Below are 21,013 nucleotides of genomic sequence, written 5' to 3' on the forward strand. Positions count from 1 at the left end.
TGAGGCGATGCTGTGCTTGCGAATATGAGATATCCCTCTGCATTTCAAGTAACGCTCATGCATTGAAACCATGGAAGCGATTACAGCTCTTCATGGGGCATTTTATACTTTTTTTTTTTTAACCAGAAAAAAAAAATTACTGAAATTCATTAACTGTTGGCATTAGCTTTTCTTGGGTATGTATTTTTATAGGTGAATTATGGTTTATGTTAGGACTAAGGAAGCAATCTAACAGATCACGAGACTCTGTGCAGTGACTATGGTGAACTTCTGACCTGATCCCTTATGCACGGCTGCTGCCACTTGCAACCCCCAAGTGACAAAAACAGCATCAGGATATACATGTGTTGTTTCCTCTTTCTGCATTTCATCTGTTTCTCCTTGATTACAGATACATTTTACTTCAATGTTACAGTTCTTTATTCTTTATGCTCTTTTTAAATTAAAAAAAAAATCACACAATTATTAAGTGCTGTGTGTCAGGAAACACTTTTTAAGTTGCAAAGGTGACGAGACGCCGGCAGCTCGCTGGAGGGGAGGCCCGGTGCCCCACAGCAGCGATGTGCACATCGGCCTCGAAGCTGCCGGCGTCCTGTCCCCTGTGCAGGCATCGCTGCCAACACCTTCCCCTTGATAAGGAAACGCTCTCGGCCTAATTATCTGCCTGGTCCCTGCTCTATTTGCTGTCACCCGGTGCCACTGCTTGGCCCGTTTCCATCTGCCCTCCGCAGCCTTTGCGGGCTCTCGCCGATGGCGGCGGTGGGCCGGGGCGGGTGAGGAGCTGGTGCCCCGGGAGGGTCCCCGCGGCCCCTGAAGCCGCTCGGGTGCTGGCTGACCGAGGCGCGGCGGAGGCCAAGGCCCCGCTGCCGCCATGGCCCCTGTGGCGGAGCCCGGACTCCCCCCGCGGGTGACCTTCGCCCGGGCAGGGGGAGGACGGCGGGCGGCGACCCGGGGGCCCAGCGGGGAGGGGGGGACCGGCACCTGCCCCGGCCCGCGGGCGCCGCCGCCGCCGCCCGGAACTTTTCGCGGGCCTCCTCGGTCACGTCCCCTCCCGCCGCTCCGGCTCCGCCGGCTCCGCGCCCCCGCCCGGCCCGGCCCGCCCCGCTGGCTCCTCCCCAGGCCGCGGCCGGTGAGGGCGGAGCGGACGCGGCGCCGCCGCCGCGCACAGCAGCCGAGCCCCGAGCCGAGCGGCGGCGGGAGGCGGCGGGCGGCCCGGAAAGGCGGCGGGTGAGCGGGGCGGCGGCGCCGGCCGCGGGGGAAGGGAGCGGGCGCGGCGGGGCCCCGCGGGCGGTGGCGGGCCGGCTCCGGGCGTCCCCGCTGGGGCCTGGCCGCGGCGAGGCCGCGGGGCCGCGTCCCGGCGGCGGGGCGGGAGCGAGCGGGTCAGGGGGACGGCCCGGGGGCGCGGGCCGAGGGGGCGGCGGGGGTCCGGGGAGCGAGGCGGTGTCAGCGGGGACGGGCTGAGCGCTCCCTCCCCGGGGGCGCGGCGAAGCCCAGCCGGCAGCGAGGGGGAGGCGGCTTCTCCCCGGCCCTGGCCGCGGCGGGGCGGGAGGGCTGCCCGCGGGAGGCGGCTGCCCGCGCTGGGCCCCGGCCGAGGCGGCGCGGGGCTCCCCGCTGCCGGGCTGCCCGTCCCGCGGCGGCGGTGGGGCTGCCCCGTCCCCGGCGGGCGCCGGGCGCGGGCTGGACATCCATCTTGTGCGGCAGTGCCGGGGCCGCCGGCTCCCGGCCCGGGCAGCGAGGGCGGCCGGGCGAGGGAAGGCGGCCCGGCGCCGGGAGGCTGCCGGGGCCGAGGCGGGGGCGGTTGGCCCTCGGCGCAGCGCAGGGTGTCGCCTGCCTCGGGAAATAACCGAGATTCTTTCGGTGTTTCGTGGAGTCAGGTGTGCGCCGGGCGTCCCGGGCTCGCGGGGAGCGCGCGCCGTCTCGCTGTTCCCCGGGATGTGAAGGGGGGCAAAAAGCTCGCGCGCTGTCGTCCCCGAAGACCGCTGGAGGTAAAGGGGGAGCGGGGCGGGGGGCGCGGGAGGGCGGCCTTCGGGTGGCCTGGGCCCGGCGGACGGCGAGGCGAGGGCCGGCCTCTGCCAGCCGCCCCGCTTCTCTGCCCCGGACGGGGGGCAGGCGGCGGGGGGACGAGCCAGGCCAAGGGGACGGCTCGGTGTTCGGAGCGGGCGCTGAGCAGCCCCTCGCGGGACGTGCGGAGCAAGGCGCTGGTCCGCTCTCGTCCTCCGGGCCCAGGGACCAGTTGTCTCGGACCACTTCAGCTCTGAAACGGTTTCTTGAGCGTCCTTCTGTCGCTTTATAGAGACAGTTTAAAGAGAAACTGTGCTCTGTGTAGGGAAACTTATGTTTAGATACTTTTTGTTAATTAGCGTCTTTGCTTATGATGTTTGAGCTACAATTCAGGTGTTTTTCGTGCAAGGATTTCTGCGAAGCTTTCTCAGTGAGAGGGTTGGGGTTTGGACACGCCGAGTCGATATGGACCGACACAGAACTGGAATTGGCTCTTGGGTTTTGCTTTGCTCACAACTTGGAAAGAGCTGCAAACAGGAAGGGCAAACCATGAAAACTCTGTCTTTTTTTCCTTCGGTAGCTTAACAAGGGAGATAATATTTCTTAAAATAGTCGTTTGGCTGGAAAACGCCTGTCTGCCTTTGGAGTATTGTATCAGCACTCTATAATTTCTCTTGCTTTTGTAATTCTGTCTGAGTAGTAATATTGCTCCACGTAAAAAGAGACACCAGATTATTTGAAGAGTTAAATTGAGGAACTGCCTGTTTAGTTGAGAGTGTCTGTCTGCCGTGAAATGTTTCATTGTTGTGACTTTAGTCGTTGCTTTTTCTTACTGAAAACAGTATGTCATTAACTCTCACTGGTGCTAGGAGATCCCTCAGATTCTGAAAGGGTTTTAATGTGGGAATTCGTGAGACTTTTAGGCAGTAACAGATGAAGCTATGGAGAAACATAAAGTAGCACGTTAGCAGTCAAAGGTTTGTGCCTTTAATGAGACGTTATCCCAAATGAGACAACTTAAAGGGAAGCTTTAGGGAGCTCCCTTGCCTTAGCAATATCTGCAACTTTTTTAATTTATAGAAGCGGTGTAGTTCACCATGTCCCAAGTATGAAATGCTGTCTGATTATTCTGACATCATTATCATGTTGCCATAGTGACTTCATTACGCTGGGAATGCCATGTTCACATCCTGTTGCTATGGAAAAGGTCAGTGTAATAAATAAAAACATCTAATGTTCTGTTCATCATTGTAGCAGAAAAAATGCCATCGATTTATTGACGCGATTGCCTGAAGACTGACAACATATTCCAACAAAAGTTTTTAATGCCAAGTTAGAAACCGGGAAGTTGCCACTCTCAGCTCTCGGCAGAGTGTCCCTTCCTTCTCTCTGTTGTGCCGGGTAGCAGAAGTTGTGAAATCCTAGTTTTGGAAATGAGAATGAGAGTACGTATGTCGTTCTTCAAGGTGGAGTCCACAGGAAGTGCTGTGCTCACATACACTGCTTCTAAAAATAATCTGGTTTCATGCACAGTATTTTCTACGCACCAGGAGGAGAGGAGTGTTTGTGTTCTGTCAGGCTAAGATCATCCACAGAAAAGTGAGTAAGAGCAGATATTTCTTATGGCCTTTGCAAACGTAGGAGAGTATGTCCGGAAGGGTGTAGTTGGTCTGATCAAGGGACTGTGTACGGTGCAAAAGAAACCTTGATGGCGTTTAGTAGGCCCAACCGGTGCTGGCAGACCCAAGAGTTGTAATTCTGCGACTCAAAGGAACTAAGAGCGGTGTCTGCCGTCACGTGTCTTGGCTCTGGTGTGGCCGTTTTTAGGGTAAGTAGCTTTGCTGAAGATTTTGAGAGGACTGCGCGCCAAGTGGACTAAATTACTAGCACAGTATAATTCCAGTGACACGTTAATGCTTTTATTTGGAGACTAATGTTTACACAGTTTATCAAAATGGTTTATATTTGGAACCATAAGCTGCAAATATACAGACATAGACTATTTGTGATACGTTTCATGGCTGTTCATCCAGTCTGAGAACTGTTCTTAAAAAACTGAAATGTAGTTAGATAGCAGTAGTGTAACGTGGACATACTCTTAACATAAAAGTTTTAATTGTATGTTGAATCCTAGTCTCAGGCATAAACAACTCTAAACAGTTGTTTGTGCTATATATTGCAGTGTTTTTTCTTGTACGATGCGCGTGCACAGTGTACTCGGTGGCACTTTGAACTTGTGCTTAGTATTTAGAGAACAGATGGCTTCTGTGCAACTTTACAGAGACTTTAAAAAATCATCTTAAAGGGGAATCCTAATATTCTGAGAACAGGAACATGTTCTCTGTTTATACTAGAGAAAAGGAAATGAATCTTTTGAACGTACATAAAGTTCAAATCTTTACTCTTTATATTTGAAATGTTTTTTACTTGTAGCTGTTTGAAATTCAGAATTCCCCTTGGTCCGGTGTTACTTTCAACCTCGCTGAAATCAGTTCAGCAGAGCGCTGCTGGGCTTGGTCAGCTGGGTCTGGCTGTGGATCCTGATCAAAACTTTTGTTTAGGGTGATACAGGAGACTTCCTATTTTATTGCTTTCTTTTCATTTCTGAAAGATGAGCCAGATTAATGTTAAACATCAAGCACTTCTCGTAGCTTTGTGTGTTTAATTCCGCAGAAGCAGATTCAAGAGAGACCTAACTTTTAAAACTTGGTCAAGTCCTGGGGTTGTGTTTGGATTTTTTTTTGGCCTTGATTTGAGGTGGGTTTTGGTTTAGGTTTGTTGTTTTTTTTTTTTTTAAGAGGAGATAGTGGGGATGGAGATTAGAGTACAGCCTAAATTCATTTTATGCTGAGCTCTGAAGTAGTTACTGATTTGCTTTTATTCTTTTATTTAATAGATAATAGGAAATTAAACAGAATTTTAATGACAGCATCTTCTTAAAGGGGTGCTTATAAATCCCAGGGTCAAATTTTTACTTAGGCATTTGTGTTCGCACTTTGCAAAAGCTTCTGATCCTGGAAACATGACACCTAATGGCTGAGATAAGTAAGGATGTTAGAAAGTTGGAAAGAAAAGTTAATCTTGCTGAGCTATCTTGTTTGATCCAGTCTGTCTTGTTCAGGTGCTAAAACTTGTGTGAGGTGTTTTGTTTTATTTGCTGCAGTACTAAAGTCTGGCAGCCAGGATTTGAGATTATTTGGGTTTCTAGACTGCTCTCTGGGTATAAATTAATGTCCTAAAAAGTTCACCTCTCAAACAGGTTTCTCCTTGGATTATATCCTAGCATCGTAAGTACGGAGAGGATAAAGGAGGACCTAGCTTTTTGTTCATAAAGCAGAGGTTGGAATGAGCTGTGTTAGCTCATGGCTGTTACTCAGCAGACTGAAAATACAATATGCTTTCCACTGCTAGTGTTGCAAATATAATCAAGTTCAGTATATTTCAGTTAATGGAAATGGTTAAATAGAGCATAAAGTTGTGAAGATGAATTTATTTCAATCCTACGTATACAAGTGATGGATTGCATTAGTCAGTTCAAGAAGAGAGGCGCAATTTTTATGGGTAAAACATTTCCCAGAATGCTTGACTTTTTTTTTTTTTTTTTTAAAGCCGTACAGTTAGAAGAAGTAGTAGGTTATTCATCCTCTGCAGTTGTACAATAAGATTAGAGCTCTTAGGCAAGTCATAGATTTAACTCCTTTGCTTTCCCATTGTTGAATTTGTATTGTTGAGTATTCAGGAACACTTGGAAGCAGGAACCGAGTAGGAGTCTCACTGATCCAGTTTAGTGTCTCCAATACTAATATTAGAATGAATAAAAAATCTGTGTTGGTTAAATGAAGAACTGTTGAAATAATATACCAGAAGAGAAAGGATTAAAATAAGTGTGAAGAAGATATACTTTCATTAATAGCTTCTGAGTAAGAAGGATATAAAAAAGAATTATCTAATGTAAAGTATCTGCGGGTACACTTTTTATATAAATATGTTGAAACAGAAATAACCTTTGATTAGCCTGCATATATACTTGCAAATTACATGTTGAAAAAATAGTATCTAGCCATCTGACGTTAATTCTGTATTTCAGCGTTGCTTTTAGCTTTCCTCCCTAAAAGTCCTATACCGCCTAGGAAAGTTATTGCAGGAATGATAACTTATTTAAATATTCTTTGATAGTCCAAACCATATGTAGTTCAGATTTGTGTTTGAGACAAGTCTGTGTTCTAAATGACTTGACGTGAGGTTGTTGTGCCCTGGTCTTAGCTTGGTGACGGGTTCTGCTCTGAAGTGTCTCCCACTCTGCTGTTTTACTGCCTGTATTTGTGTCCCTGCCTATGGGCTCCCAGGGAGGTCCCTGCTGTCAGAGGATGGAGCTGCCTCTGCACGGAGTTGGCATCTTTAGGGCTGGAGCACTCAGGGACCAGAAAACAAATTAAGGGTTTGAACTCCATAGTGTGATGTTACGTAAACAGGGTGAAGTTTGGCCAGATGTTCCTCCTGACTGATTCTCTGGAAAACTCACGTATATCATAAGTATACAGATTCCTTGGATGCATCTAGTTTTTGCCTTTCAGAATAGAATATTTCAGTCGGAAGGGATCTACAACGCTCATTTAGTCCAACTTTCTCCTTAAGATTTCTTGATTTATACGTAAACAAGCACTCCAGAATGCATGGTTTCTTTTGATTTACAAAACAGGCAAGATTTTAGAGTAAATGCTGGTTTTCCAAGCCATACCTTGGAGTTTTTTAAAAATGCAAATAATATGCTTTTTAAGGTTGCTGTGTAGCTGGTAAACCTGACATTCAACACAGTATTTGATCCAATAATGTAAGATTTTTAGGAGAAACCTGGTTATAGAATATAAAAAATGATGCGTGGGTTATATTTCATGGAGTATCACCAGGATTGAAATCAACTACAAGATAAAATGGCTTTCACATAAGCTCTGAGGCTCCAGCTGAGTGTGCTTTGAGTTGATTTGATTTGCTTTTGCTCAGGTGTCAGAGCAGGCTGTGAAAAAGCAGAGCGGATTTGCTGTGGGTGACAGTCCTGAGAGGGCAGAGTAGGTAACTTAGGTTTCCGTAGATAGTGTCTTCCATGTGCAAAAAAAGTGAGTTTTCGAGTTACATTTGGTATGATGTATCAAGTAGTTGTTTCGTGCCTGCTAAGACCAGTTTACCCTGTATCTTTAGAAGTAAAGGAAACTGAGAATGTTTGACAAAAGCTGTTCGTGGATGAGCAAGGTATGTTCTGAAACCCCATGGTGTGAGTTTGGTTTTACCCCAACATCCACAGACGTCTCGCCGAGTGACTGACCCTGCCTATCTCTTGGAGCCTGCCATGGCAAGGGAAAGGCAACGCTGCGCGCTGAAGTGACAAGAGGCCACGATGACAAGTGGCAGCAAGGAAAATTTCAGTTAAAGCAAGGACGGGCTGTTCCTGTGGGAGGGGTTAAGCACTGGAACAGGCTGCCCAGGACCTTTTGGTCTCTGTCATTGGAGATACGCAGAACTTGACTGGGCAAGGTCTTGAGTGACCTGGTCTGACTTTGAAGCTAGCCCTGTTTGGAGCAGGGGGTTGTAGCAGAGACCTTTGGAGATCCATTGTGATCTGAATTACCCCTTGTTTCATTGCGTTTACATGGCACTGTCATATTACGTGGTAGAGTGGGCAAGATGATGTGAGAGCTCCACTGGTCAGAGCTTCAGGCTGTGGTTTCATGGTCACTAAATGCAGTGGCACACCCCGGTGTCCCCCTTGCTCTGATACTTGCATTCTTAGATGTTGAAGTAACTCAGGGAGCTTAGCTAGCTGAAAACTGAGCTAGTCACAAAAATATATACGTAGTTTTCAACCAGATCGCTTCTTGCTCTGACTCATTGTGTGGTTGTGCAAGTACCACTGCTGACAGAGGGAAGGAGTTGCGAAGGGAACAAGAAACTGCAGTTCCTGACTATGTCTGACTTCGGGCAGTGTCCTTCTGTGGGTCCTGTGCTGGGACTGTAGTAGAGGTAACGTGGTGGCTATCTGCTTTGCCTGTTATGTCTGGAAAGAACATGACCTGTGGCTTATTCTGGGTGCTGGATAAATGGTGAATGTTTTCTCTCTGTCTTCAGTGGTAACGGATTGTTATATGCAAGGAATAGCCTGCATTTATGGGAGCTTATATCAAGCTGCCTTTCTGTTGCAACAAATTTAGGGTCTTCACTGCTTGTTTTTCAGTTGGCTTTACTTGTTGTGTTGGTGACTGTTAAGAAGTCATCTGTGAGATAGTTTTACATGTCTGCTGGCTGACTGAAATCGTTCGGAGATAAATGGCTCATTATTAGAAGATACCCGTGCTTTCCCGTGTGATAGTGATAATTTTGTTAATTATTGCCTATCTTCTGAGCTCCCTTCTTCTGAAGAAAGGGGATTGCCGGGAGAAGCTGTGTAGGCCTAGTGACAGTGGAGCATCAGTCAGGACAGCGCGTACCTGCTCAGCTGTTGGTGCCTGCTATTTACGCTGAAGCACTTTGTTCTGGTGCTAGCGTACTGATGCCATTTTAGTTCCAGGTTTGGTATGAAACAAGTTTTGAGCTCCAAAGCTCTGAACAGGACAGAAACTGGTTACTGAGAGATCACTTCTCCCCGTGCAAATACTGCAATAATTAGGGTTGTCTAAAGTAGTCCATTTAACAATATTAAAATGAAGAGTCTGTGGGAAGATGGGTGGTGTTCAAGGAGGAGGCACTGAGTGTACATTCCTAGTCAGAAATGGTGTGTTTAAACTTAAATTGCATTCATTTGCTGTGGGAAGATTCTTTGAGGTGTGTGTGGGAAGAAATGGGACACCAGAAACCTTCCCTGTTTTTGATCACCAATCGTTCTGGGTTTTATAACTTTTATATTTGCAGATTGCACTCACAACGCTGTGGTAGCCAGTACATCTAGTTAAAGGTGAGATTTAAAACTGTGTTGTTTCTGTTTCTCCTGTGATGGTAGTCCACAGGGCATGTCAAAGGGCTCTTTTCTCACCGTGTCAGCTGGCTGAAGCAGGTAGGGTGGCTCTGCGTGAATCTGAATGTGGCCACATGAAGACGATGTTTTGATGTGTGTTGCTGCTGTGTGCTGCGAGTGGTCCAGCAGGTATTGGGTGCCGGGTGTTGGGAAATACCTGCTATACCTGAACAGGCGCTTCCTCAGTGCAGCTGTAGTGGCTTGACGTGAACCTAGGTGAAAGCGCATATTTAATTTTTTTGATTGAGAAATCCAGCTGCTGACAAAAGCAGACCTTAGTATGTTTTGAAAACTGCTGCTTGTTTTCTTTTGATGAATAAAATCCTTTATCTGGGGGGGAAGTCTGAACCTCCACAGGGCTTTTATAACGGGGAGGAAGCAGGTAACATAGGACAAACAGCAAAAAGGGAAGCTGCAGGGCTGCTTACAGCCCACGGCTGCAGGTGGTTGGCTTGGCTTTCTCACCCTTTTTGCTTTGTTTGACTGAAAACGTGGGGAGCCAGGTAGTATCAGTCCTGTTGAGCAGGTGGCTTGAGTCATTATGGTTTGTTATTTATTTTGAATATTGATAAGATGGAAAGTATTTAAATCCATCTCGGGCACTGAAACAAGAGGTCTGGATGTGTCCACAGCTGTGTTATGGCTGAAGCAGATCTTTATTAATCGCTTAAATGAGGCAGTCAAAAATACATGCTGCCGTGGTGCTTCATACACTCGCGTAAGGAGTAGGACGAGCGTTTCTGTAATAGGTAATTGTCGCCCTGTCAAGAGTTACTGGAAAAGACTGCTTTTTGGAAATGCACTGCGACTAGTAGCACCCAGCGTGTTTGCCAATCGGTTGCGTTGCATAACTGCTGCTTGCTGGAGCATTTCAGAAATACACAGTTGCATTTCACTTGTGAGTGGCTAGAGCTGCAAATTCAAGGCTGGCTGGAATGTTTGGGGGTTTTTGTTGAAATATTTGTTGGATCCAATGATGTTGTGTCCTGGAGTGTTCTAATACTGAAAAAATTTGAGTTTGTCATTTAAATTAGGGTATTGTGTGTGAACTCATAGCTATGAAATCTGCTCTTCAAAAGATCTGAGCATCTATGGCTCTAGCTGGCTGTGGCTGTAGTTGTGAGTGCTTCATGCTTCTAGAAGTAAAACCACTACTAGTTTTTGTCCAAGTGAATAATCTGTATGGAATCGGGCATCTCTCATGTTTTTTACACATCAGTGGGAAACAGACCCTTACTCTGGAAAGCACCGAGTATGTGGGAGGAGCAGTTCGGCTGGATGTATTGGTTGCAGTGCCTTTTATGTTGCTTTTTATGTAATACTCTTTTCTCTAATGCAAATAAACTTGAAGTTGTAGGGAGGGGCTGCTGAGGAGAGGAAAACTTTCATTACAGACAGCTGACATGCAGACTAATATCTTTTTATATGCCACCTACCACGTGATAGTTTAAAGTAAATCATAGTTCACTGGGTAAGGTTATTTCTGCTGCAATTCTCCTTTTTGCGTAAGTAGTCCCATTCCAGCACATCCTGCTTTACCCTGGGATTTGATGTGTTGGTACTGTGCTGGGTAACCATTACTGGGTATCAGGTCTGAAGAACAGAAATCTTGATGGATTTATGAAATAAATACAGGTGAAGATAAAATAAATTCAGCCAATTGTTGCTTTCTGCTTTGGATTATAACACTAATTGTAGTTGAAAATAACATTAAGATTAAAGATACAGACTGAAACGGTTCCAGACAGCCTTTCTCATGAAATATTCATGCATTTAGGGCTTTCAACTCATTACTTACAAAGTCATAGGGTTTACAATATTATTACGGTTTTGTCTTGTTTCGTGAGTACACTGCATTGGCATATTGATCACTAGAATGCACTCAAATTTAGAATAAAGCTTTTTCAGGAATCTTTTAAAATGATCAAACAGATGTTTTAATGCTCCAGGGCACTTTCCTCAATGGTGTGATTCCGAGAAAGCAGGTCTTTTCCTTTATTCTGTAATTTCTGTACTTTGTAGCCTCTATCTGTTAAATGAACTGTTTGCTTTAAACCCTCATCATAAACACAATATCAAGTACAAGCCAATTTAGCACTAAAGCAAGCTTGAGCGAGGCGGTAGGGTAGCCATTAGCAGGTGTCAGAATGACTAAGTCATGTCTACAGAGCTGGGAAGCTGAAACTTCTTTTATTGTCCTTTTCATGCCAAGTTCATATTAACTGCATCTGTATGGGCAGAAGTTTAAAAAAGTTCCTAATCTATTTTAAAACCAGTGGCAGTAGTGCCTGTGCGTTTGTATGGCTGATGTTGTATTTGTAGAGTTACTCTAGAAAAAACAGTTGAATGGGAGTTTTAACTTCAATGGAAGGGTGTCCTAACCAAAATGGAAAGCACAGAAATTGCGGATAACGGCAATTAACATTTAAATGAAGTGTGGTATGTTCTAAGGTCTTGCTCTGAGTGCAGAACTGACTGTCTCCAGGCCATATGTTTAACAAATTTGCATACTAATATGGGAGATTTTTTTTTTTTCCTATTGCCTTACGTCTTATCATTTCAAAGACATTAAAAAAAGAAGACTTTTTTGTTCATTTGAATGCTGTTCATGAGGTGGAGGGGAAGAGCTGGCTGATGCCAGTGGTACTCATCTTGTTAGCTGCTGTAGGATGTGTCCTCCCTTCCTTGTGAGTTAAACATAGCATCTCTTCTTCTGGGAGCAGGAGTCCAACTGCCCATGGGTGTTTTTTTTTGTTGTAGTTGTTTAAAGACAGCTGTATAATAATCTATTTTGGTTGTAATCAAGCTTGACCTATAAATACTGAGATGGCTCATATAAAACTGACTTAAACTATCAGAGCTATTTCCTTTAGGGGTTAGTGTCACCTTTTATTTTCCATAAAGGAAATTCCAGGATGAATTGCCAAAGTAGCTTTGCCCTTTTAAGCCCGGCAGTTTCAGGAGGATTTAAAAACTTCAGAGAACCCCCAGTGCAGAGGTCAGATCTGCCAGTGGTTCGGTTCTTGACCCTCCTGGCCTGAAAGTTCTCACTGTGATGCCCTTCAGGCTCCAGCACTGAAGTGTTAATAACGTTTTTGAATATTCCTTCAGTTAAAGTCTTCACGTAGAAGAAAATTTCATTCTTGTTGTAAAAGAAAATTCAGTTTCTACCCCCCTCTCCCCCCAGGTTCCAGGAAGCAGCATTAAGGGACTGAGCTAAATCTGAAGGATTAAATACCATATTAAAAAAAACTTCATTTCTTTATAAAGAGTAATGAAACTGTTACTTTTTTCTCTAAGTTAATTCTGTACATTAACTTCCTGCTATTCAGGTTCCTATAAAGCCTTAAAATTTGCCATGAAAACGTTTCAAGAGGTACAGTTCTACTTTAGAGCGCTAAAATACATCCATCGTTAACTGTATTTAGGTACTCATGACATGGATACTTATTGCTGTAGGGGTTTATTTAAACTGATAAACAATGTAGTGTTAGTAAGTGGCCATATGGTAAGTGGGGCTTTTCATTCAAAAAATCATTGTTAAAACAGGCGTTTAATTAACTGCAGTTGCATGGGAACGGTAGGTGTTTTGGTTGCTTGTGCCTGATGCACACTAGACAGTCAAGTATTTTTAAGGCAGTGAAAATCTCTAGACTGCATATGCAAACCTGACCTTTAAATCGGTCTACGTGGTCAAATCCAGTGTGTATACACAAACTGATTATTGCAGCTTTGCCAGTAAGATTTAAAGAATCTTAATATTTTCTGGAATTTGTAATTTAGCCCAGTCTTCTGAAAAGTGGTCCATGCTAACAGACAGTGCGTTTTTAGAGGCTTAATATTAGTCTTAGAATTTATCACTGAGGGGTAGAAATACATTTGAAGAGCAGTTTAAACCTCTACAATTTTTTCAAGAAGTTTCAAAGAAATCGGGAGGAAGCTGTATTGGTTTCTCCATCAAAGATTTGGTGCTGGAGACCAAATAAGGACAAACTGGATTCCAGCCCCCGGCAGTGACCAGAGTCTGGTCACTATTACTGCAGAAATAAAACAATTAAAGTGCAAGCTAAAATGGCAGTGACAATCTACCTACCTCATGTCACTTATTTACTCTAATTATATAAACCAGGAAGAACATAGTTAAGAACGTTGCCAAGCTACTATCAGCACAACAAATTATTCTTACCGAGTATAATGTAGTTGGTGTTTTGCTATGATTGAGCCTCCTAGAGTCTGTCTGGAATTTAATCTGTGTTAAAAAAGGTCAGAACATTTTTGTCCACTAAAGAAAATGGAGAAGAAAAATTTATAGGACTTAAAAATGGCAAGTTGTGGATGTGGTAGGCAACAGATAGAGGAAGTCCCGTGAATGGCTTCTATGTCTAATGTTTATGCTTTTTAACATTTACATGTTTTGCTGATGCGGAAGGGGGAAAGGAATTATTTTTCTTCTTCCGAAAAAGCTGTCGAGAACTCCTCTGAATTGTGTAAGCCCCTCTGCTCAAAATACTCAAGTAGCTCTAGATGAGGAGAAACGGCTGAGCACGACCGTGGTGTTGCTTGGGAGGACCTCTGTCCTGCCGGCTGCACAGGCGTTACCGTGTGATCCATCGCCATTCTGTTTCCATAATGTGGCCACACAATGCTTCCTATTAAACTGTTTTATATATATAACTGAGAAAAGTCTATTTTCTCCTTAATCTGCACAGTTCAGGTGGACGACTTTCCTCCTGTTTGCAGATCAGTGCTCATTAGTATTAAATTTGCACAGTGCTGCAGTCCGTTCAGAGGGGAGGCTGCCAATTACAGCCAGTGACGTAGCGTTTTGTTCTAATTTGGGGATGCAGTGTGTGTTGGTCTTTTGAGTTTTGCTTCTGGCTTCCTTTCCCCAGTCTTTGTCTGTCTGGCACATGTCCCCAGCAACTTTCTGCAAATGCAGACCAATAGGACAAAAAATAAATTAGCCGTTTCAGCATGGCAAGCTTTGGCTGCCCAAAGTACTTGCTCCTTGCCTGGAGTGCTTCTATAGCAAAGCAATTTAAAATGGGTAAGTAGGCAGTCACTTCCGTAGAAGTTAACGTTATGATACTTAAAATTGCAAGTTCAGCATGAAGCTGGTTGCAGAAAAGATTACAGACTGAGGAAGATCAAGCTCAATATGTTTGTGCATAAAATCACTTTTTGAAATTACAGAATTATTGCTATTTTCAAAGAAGTTTGTTTCTCCGACTTGTTTGTGTGTGCTCAAAGCTCCAGTTCAGCACAACACTGAAGTCAGAAAGCACAACTCTGTGGCTAGAGTTCTTTACTCTTAGCCGTGGCTTTTATGGCTTTTGGCCCTGTAACCTTCCCAAAACCTTCGCCAGTTTCTGCACAATTTCACATCTTCCGCGGTGTATTTTACAACTGGCCATCTGGATGTGGTTCAGAGGGGCACACAGTCGGGACTTGAGTTTTTGAGAGTGGATGTGTGCAAGATTTGAAGGCTGGTCTCTTGCCTTTTCCGGTCGAACACTTCAAATAACATCTCAGAACAATGCCATTTTTCTCTTGTGTTCTCAAATACCTGTTTGCTAATTTGGCTTGTCACTAGCTTTATTTCTTGCGTGTGCTTCTCACTGTGGTTTTTTGTTTTTTTCTAGTACTTCAAAAACAAATAAAAGAACGTATTTAGATTTAAATTACTGAATCGTGATTACCTCTCACTTGGTCGAAGTATGTTATTAAAATGTTGCTGCCTTCTTGTTTGTAAATTTATGGATTATTGGTGAAAGTTCTCTTTTAGAAATATTAGAATGTTACAGTATTGAAATATTGTTACACTTTTCACTAATCACAGTGAATTCCGTGTATAGGTACCTTATTAAAATGCTTTTTAGCACAGTAGTGGTTCAGGATTAGATTCAATTCCCAAGTCTTACTGTAGGGCATTGGAACTCACTTAGGAGTTGCTTCAGTTCCTTGGTGTACTTAGGCTTCCCTTGAGGAGTACATGTGTTGCTGAATGTCCAAAATACCTGTTTTCTAATGCTGAAGTTACCCAAGTATAAAATAGGTTGGTTAGGCAATGTGAATTCCTGCCTGGAACCAAAAAGTTTTCCTTGTTTTCACAAGAAATAACTCCGGCTTTGGCCTGCATTGAATTCAGGAGACAAAAGCTTACAAGCCTAGCGGGACTGGATGTATACTGCACAGTCAGTAATGCTCCGCAGTTGGGTCGTGACTCATCCTGCAACATGGCTATGCGTACAGTTAGTTATACGCTTGTTGCCTTGATTTGTGTTTGGTTTGATGCTGAAAGCAGTCAGTGGAAATGGTAATGTTTTTACTGTTATAATTGTAAAATTGAGGGCGAGATTCCTGCCATAATGTTTAAAAGATGTATGCTATTGTATAATGTTAATATATAAAATACATTTACTTGGGTGTCAGATACCGCAGTGATAATGAGTAGTAAAATAGAGGCAGACTGAAGATTGTGTGAATGGAAGTTTGTCAAGTTGTACCTTAAAGTCACATTGAAGTCCTGCTTTCTGCTTAGTCTTCTCTTTTTTTTTCTTTTTTTTTTCCTTCCCTCTCATTTTTCAGATCTTGATGGCCCCAGGAAAGGTGGAGGGGGTTTTCTGCGTACCCTAAAGACAGGGAGATTGACTGCCTTGGGGAAGGGACTTGGCAAGTGAGTCCATGGCAGTGATTTTTATTATTTAAGTAAATTCCATGCTAAGTAACAGGGTAAATCTATAGTGGTGTTTGTGTCGCTGTTTTTTAGGGAAGGTGTCTGTTAATTAATCGTGCAGTTTGCATTTCATTTGTAATCCACCATCCCTCTTCCCGACATGTTTCTGTAGCTGGCACGTAACAATTGCGTAATTGTTGACAGCTTTGATTAATATTAGGGAAGTATTTAATGCGCTTTTGACTTCATTGAGTAATTTAATATCTAAGAACATGGTGTATAACAAATAACTAATTAGGGAGCAGATTGTGAGTGGAGCTGTCGTTCGGCAGTGCTGGGGCCGGGTGGCCAAACCGGTGCGGTGCCGCTGGCACTTTGCAGCCTGCGGTTTGGCAAGTGCCAGTCCTCGGTGAAGCCGAGGGTAGAGCCACGGGTCTCATGTTTCCAGCCTTCACTGCTGTATCGTTCTTTCTATTTGGGGTTTGTTATTGTGGAGGGGATCTGTCAGTTTTCGTGTGATTTTGATCATCGTAGATCTTTCTTCTGCAGAAGTGCTGGAGCTGAGTTTGTTTTGCAAACACAGCTATGAGTAATGAAGGGATTTCCGTGGAGGATTGAGCAATGTTTAGTAGGCACTTTTAAAAAAAAATCCACCCCTTTTCATGGCCTAGTTTATAGTAACTTAAAAAACTGGCATGAAGAACATTTACAAGTTCAAAATTAAACAGGTTTGTTTATAGTAGCCATGATTTAGTATTCAACTGCCAGGGTAAAAATAACCAAGACATGTGGCTGTAACGTCCCAAGAATCTGCCCCTGTCTCGGGAAATGGGAAAGCGACGGCCGCTGGGGTAGGGCAGCCAGCCCAAGACGGGAGGTGCTGGAGTTCACGCAGACATCTGTGCGTTTCTCTCCCAAATCTGTAAAATGCTGACAGCACATTTCCCCTTGGAAATGTTAAATATTTTGGTTTCCGCATGTGAAAATCACTGCTAGAAAAAGGGAGGTGTGGGTGATGAGCAAGCCAGCGCTCAGAAGGAGGTTATTCTTTTTTCTTCCCTAAAGCCGGGTGAGTGGTGTTTGCTCCCTGCACCTCTCTCCTCTATCCCAGGGACACCACGGTGCATCTTTCCGGGGAACAGCAAGGGAGCAGAATACGAGTCAGGTTATCAGTGCAGGTGGCTGTAGAAGCTGCACCTTGAGAGGCCATTTCACGTTGTCTCTAGGAACTGATGCTTGTGGTTTGGTGTGTGCTCGTTTGGTGCCTCGCTTTTTTCTGTTCCTTTTCTCTCACCCTTTTTTAAACTAGGGCTGTGTGTTGTGCTGCTTGAGTGAAAACGCAGTCTGTATTGCTGAGTTGTCATCTGTCTTCAGTCCTATATATCCTGAGACTGTGTCAGCGCTTTCGCTAAAAATCCCTGTTTTCAGGTGTGTATGAATTGGATCCAAGCAAATGCAGCAAGAGCTGCCTGAATGAACTCTGCTTTGCTGTAGACTCACTTCCTATTGTATTTGGAAAAATATTTGATGAGAATCATGACAACTTCATTATCTGTTTCTGCAGCATTTTGATTTCTGTGGTTCCGAAGTGGCACATGCCTATGGGTCTGGAGTGTTAGATGCAGAGCTGCTAAAAAAAAAAAAAACCACCTTTGAAAAAACAAATTACTAGTTTTTCATTTAAACTTCCTATGATTCTAGTGTTAAAAGGGAAACAATTGCTTCTTTTATCCCATGGAAGCTTTCAGAAATGCTCTTGGGAAGAGCAGGTAGCTGTGTGAAGCCAGACCGTCTCATCTGGGGCTTGAATGACCAGGGACGCTTTCCAAGCGCTTGTCTCGCCGTGCCCTGGCAGCGCAGGGCGAGCGTGTGTCCTGCCCTGCCTGCGGATCCGGAGGTGCCCCCTTGTCCTCCGCCTCTTGGCTTACGTGGGCAGAGCGGGACGGGGCCCTGTTCCTGGGCTGTTAGTGAAGGACGGTGGCTGCCCATCGGTGTTCGGGGTAGGTCTGCGCTTCCCAGGCCGCAGGCTCGGGAGTCGGCGGGTGCTGGTTGCCACTCCGGGCAGGGCTGGGGGAGCCAGGACAGGGGCTGGCAGGGAAGAACAAAACACGAGCTTCCTGCAGTACAGCACTTGCTCAGCAGACTTATCTGTGGATGTTGGTCTGTTACTCCAAAAACAGAGAGGGACGCACAGCTGTAGGCTTTTAGTTGTGCATACTTTGGTGTAGCTGGAGCTGAACCTATAAAAGGCTGAAGGCAGAGGACCCGTCGTCTGCCATAGCAGCAGGGTGTAGCCACAGGTATGATTACTGTTTGAAGTATGACTGCTGCTGGAGTTCAGGCCTACTGAACAAAGGATTGTGATACCGCAAGTATTACAATCTTTTAAAACAGGTGGACAAGGAGTTACTGGGGCACGGGGATGGTGGCACTGGGACTTGTCCCGCTCTCAGGGACCAGTGAGATGCTGCATCCCCTGTCTGGGTACACCTCCATGCTCTCCCCTCCGCCCTTGTCTTTTTTCACGGCTTGTAGATGCTCTTCAAGTAGTGTCACACGCGTGACGTCTGTGCTGCCCGGGCAGGGCTGGGAGGATGGCCTGTCCCGCTGCGGCGCGGGGCCGCCCAGGTGGCCGGAGGAGGAAGCAGGGGCCGGGGGCACAGCAGGGCTCGTGCGTGGGCTGGAGGGGTATGGGACAGGATGCTGGATTTGTTTCAGAGAGACCCTGATAGCATCAGTGCCTGATGCTTCTGTTTCCTGCGTGCGGTGATACTGCGCTTGGCACTGGCGTGTGGTGCAGCCTCCCCGCAGAGGTGTGCTGCCGAGAGCGTGCCGCTCGGCTGCAGAGGTACGACATGGTTGCACAGGCCCTGTGTGTTTCTTACAAGAAGGAAATGGATTCCGTAAAATATTTTTACTTTGTAGGTGATGCAACAGTCATTGGATTTTACCATGGCAATGCCAAATGCGAGCAGTCAAGCGATCGTTTCTTCCCTTTGTGATCACTCAGGGTCACTGGGCTGCTGTAAACGTAGCCAGCCTTCTCCTGCATTCCTGAAAGCAGAAAATACTAGTTTTCATCTCTTAAATGCATTGCAATAATGCATTGCATTAAAACCTGGTACAACCTCAAGCAGGGTTAGGCTGACCTCAGTTTGTCTTTTGTAAGTGAAGTTTTGTGTTGACTATATTAGGGAGAAAAAGTCCAACGGGAACATGGTGATTTGACTTAAGCAGTGCCCATCTCTCCTGCAGGAGAAAGTTGCCTTTTTGTTGTGGGAAAAGCAAATTGAGGGAGAGGAGTAAAGAGCCTGGAGAGTGCAGGAAACTCCTGAGCGCTTGGAGGTCCATAGCAGCTGGCTTTCGGGTGAGGGTTTGATTAATCCAGTTTGTCAGAATGGATGGAGTCTGTTAATCTGTTAAAAAGTGGCCTGTTTAGACCTACCTATTGGACGTGTGCTCAGAGCGCAGTGGAAGCCCAGCCAGTGCCCTCGGTGGCTCTTCCAGCCCCGCTTCAGCTGCTGCGTAACGCCAGCGCCTGCCCGAAATGCCAGCGCCTGCAAGCGGCTTCGCTGCAGCAAGTGGGAGCTGCAGAGGCGCAGATGCCTCCCCCTCTGCCCTGCCTCCCCTCGCCTCTCGGTCCAGCTGTGGCCTTCTGACTCATTTAGTACTGACTCAGTTTTTAAATATCCTCGCTGAACTGTTATCTGTAGCTTGTTCTTCAGAAACACATTTCCCCGGGTTTCTGGGGTGATGCTTTCCCACGCTGGCGCAGACACGGCGTGCTGCAGGTGCGAAGGCGGCGGGGAGGGAGTTTCAAGTTGGAAGGAGGGAGGTGGGAGCCCGGATCCTGTTGACTTTCAATAGGTGTTGGTCATTGAACTGTTCTTTAAAATTCCCGTGCCTGGGATAGCTGAATAGTGAATGGTCAGAAATTGAGGGAGGATAGCCGTCAATAGGTATTTGGTGATGAAACCCAGGGTATCGAGGTAGAAGGCATTGCCAGAGGAAGGAGAAAAAGTGTGTGAACTTTTTGCAAATGCAGTCATCAAATAACAGGTACAGGGGATTGTGGACAGAAGTAGCAACTTTGCATAAATCCAGTAAAAATTGATGTAAAGAAAACAGCAGATAAACTATTTAGATAATGATTTGGAAACAGTGTGTAAGAAGAGAGTAGTAGTTCTCTCTGTGATGGCAATCTTTTCCTTCCATATTTGTGGACTGTATTTTATTGCTATCAAATCTGGTAGACAAAAATCAGGAACTTGAAATTTTCATTTAAAAAAAAAGGGGGGGGGAAAAAACCCCAAAACTGAAAGTCACCTGTGCTCCTAAATGAAATCTCAAGCCAAGGAGGTGGCAGGGCGAGGGCCCTTGCCTGAGCCGATGGGAGGTGAGGAGGCACCGGAGCTGTAGGATCGTTTCGGCTTCGTAGCTCGGCTGCGTCTGGGCGAGCCCTCCCCAAGCAGGGCGGTGGATGCGCTGTGGCTCTTGGAAAACCAGACTCGTCAGCCGTGGTTACTCTGTTTTCAGACTGAAGCTCCGTCACCGGTCGTAAGAGATTGGATGACTGAGCTGACACTGCACAGCACAGGGACAATTTCACTTCTCGCTTCCAAAAGCCCATGCAGTCCTGTATTAAACAGAAATGTGAACTTTACAGTTGTGAGCTTGATTTTTAATTTTTCACCTAAGGAAGTTCAATTTTGTGTCATCTTCCTATGGTTTACCTTAACTGCAAGTCCAGTTTGTAAAGTGTTTTTTTAGTGACATAATCAAGTAGAAATTTTGTTTTGTCATTGGCTTTCACCCGATCCTCCCCAATCTTTCACTGTCCTAGAGGCAAGGTTAAATTGTGCTGGAGTGCTTGTTTTTAAGGTAATTTGATTCGAGTATTCAGAAATTGTGTAGAGCTCCATCGATAAAGCAAAGAGCAGATTTTGTAACAGGCAGGTTTTGGTTTGAAACCATGAAGAGATTTGATGCTTGCATACAGTGCCATTTGAAAAATGATTAATTCTTTTTTCTTTTCAGTCCCTTGTAGGGAGCCTGGAAAAACCTTTGGTAGGGCTGCTAACACTGATGAGAGATCTTTTATGCCAAGGTATGAGGGTTTTTATGTTCTCAATATATTTCAAATGAAATTGCTAACTGTGAAAACATTGGCAGTTGGGAAAATTTGAGAATTGATAAGTGTATTGTGCATTGTTTAAAAGAAAAAGTTGCCTGAACCTTGTTTTCCTGTAGTGGGGAAAAGAAACCCTGAAGTTTTGTGTTCTGTCTTTCCTGATGTCCTCTGCTGTTGTACAAAATACAAATCTATGATTACA

At 45.3% G+C, this 21,013-nt stretch overlaps 1 protein-coding gene across 6 annotated transcripts in view; it reads left to right on the forward strand.

Annotated features, from left to right (window-relative positions):
• The first annotated feature begins 1,127 nt into the window (after positions 1–1,127).
• RAP1A (RAP1A, member of RAS oncogene family) overlaps positions 1,128–21,013 on the forward strand; it is a 43,201-nt gene continuing 23,315 nt past the window's right edge. The window contains exons 1-2 of one of the 6 annotated variants that reach the window (XM_075174223.1): positions 1,128–1,227; positions 20,718–20,787. The gene's annotated coding sequence lies outside the window, so the exon portion shown is untranslated. Of the gene's footprint in view, positions 1,228–1,870; positions 1,986–18,744; positions 19,472–19,542; positions 19,740–20,717; positions 20,788–21,013 lie in introns of those variants that run through there. The other 5 variants (XM_075174229.1, XM_075174224.1, XM_075174226.1 and 2 more) reach the window with 5 other exon arrangements.

Source organism: Calonectris borealis, chromosome 26 (genome assembly GCF_964195595.1).
Source record: "Calonectris borealis chromosome 26, bCalBor7.hap1.2, whole genome shotgun sequence".
NCBI lineage: Eukaryota > Metazoa > Chordata > Aves > Procellariiformes > Procellariidae > Calonectris > Calonectris borealis.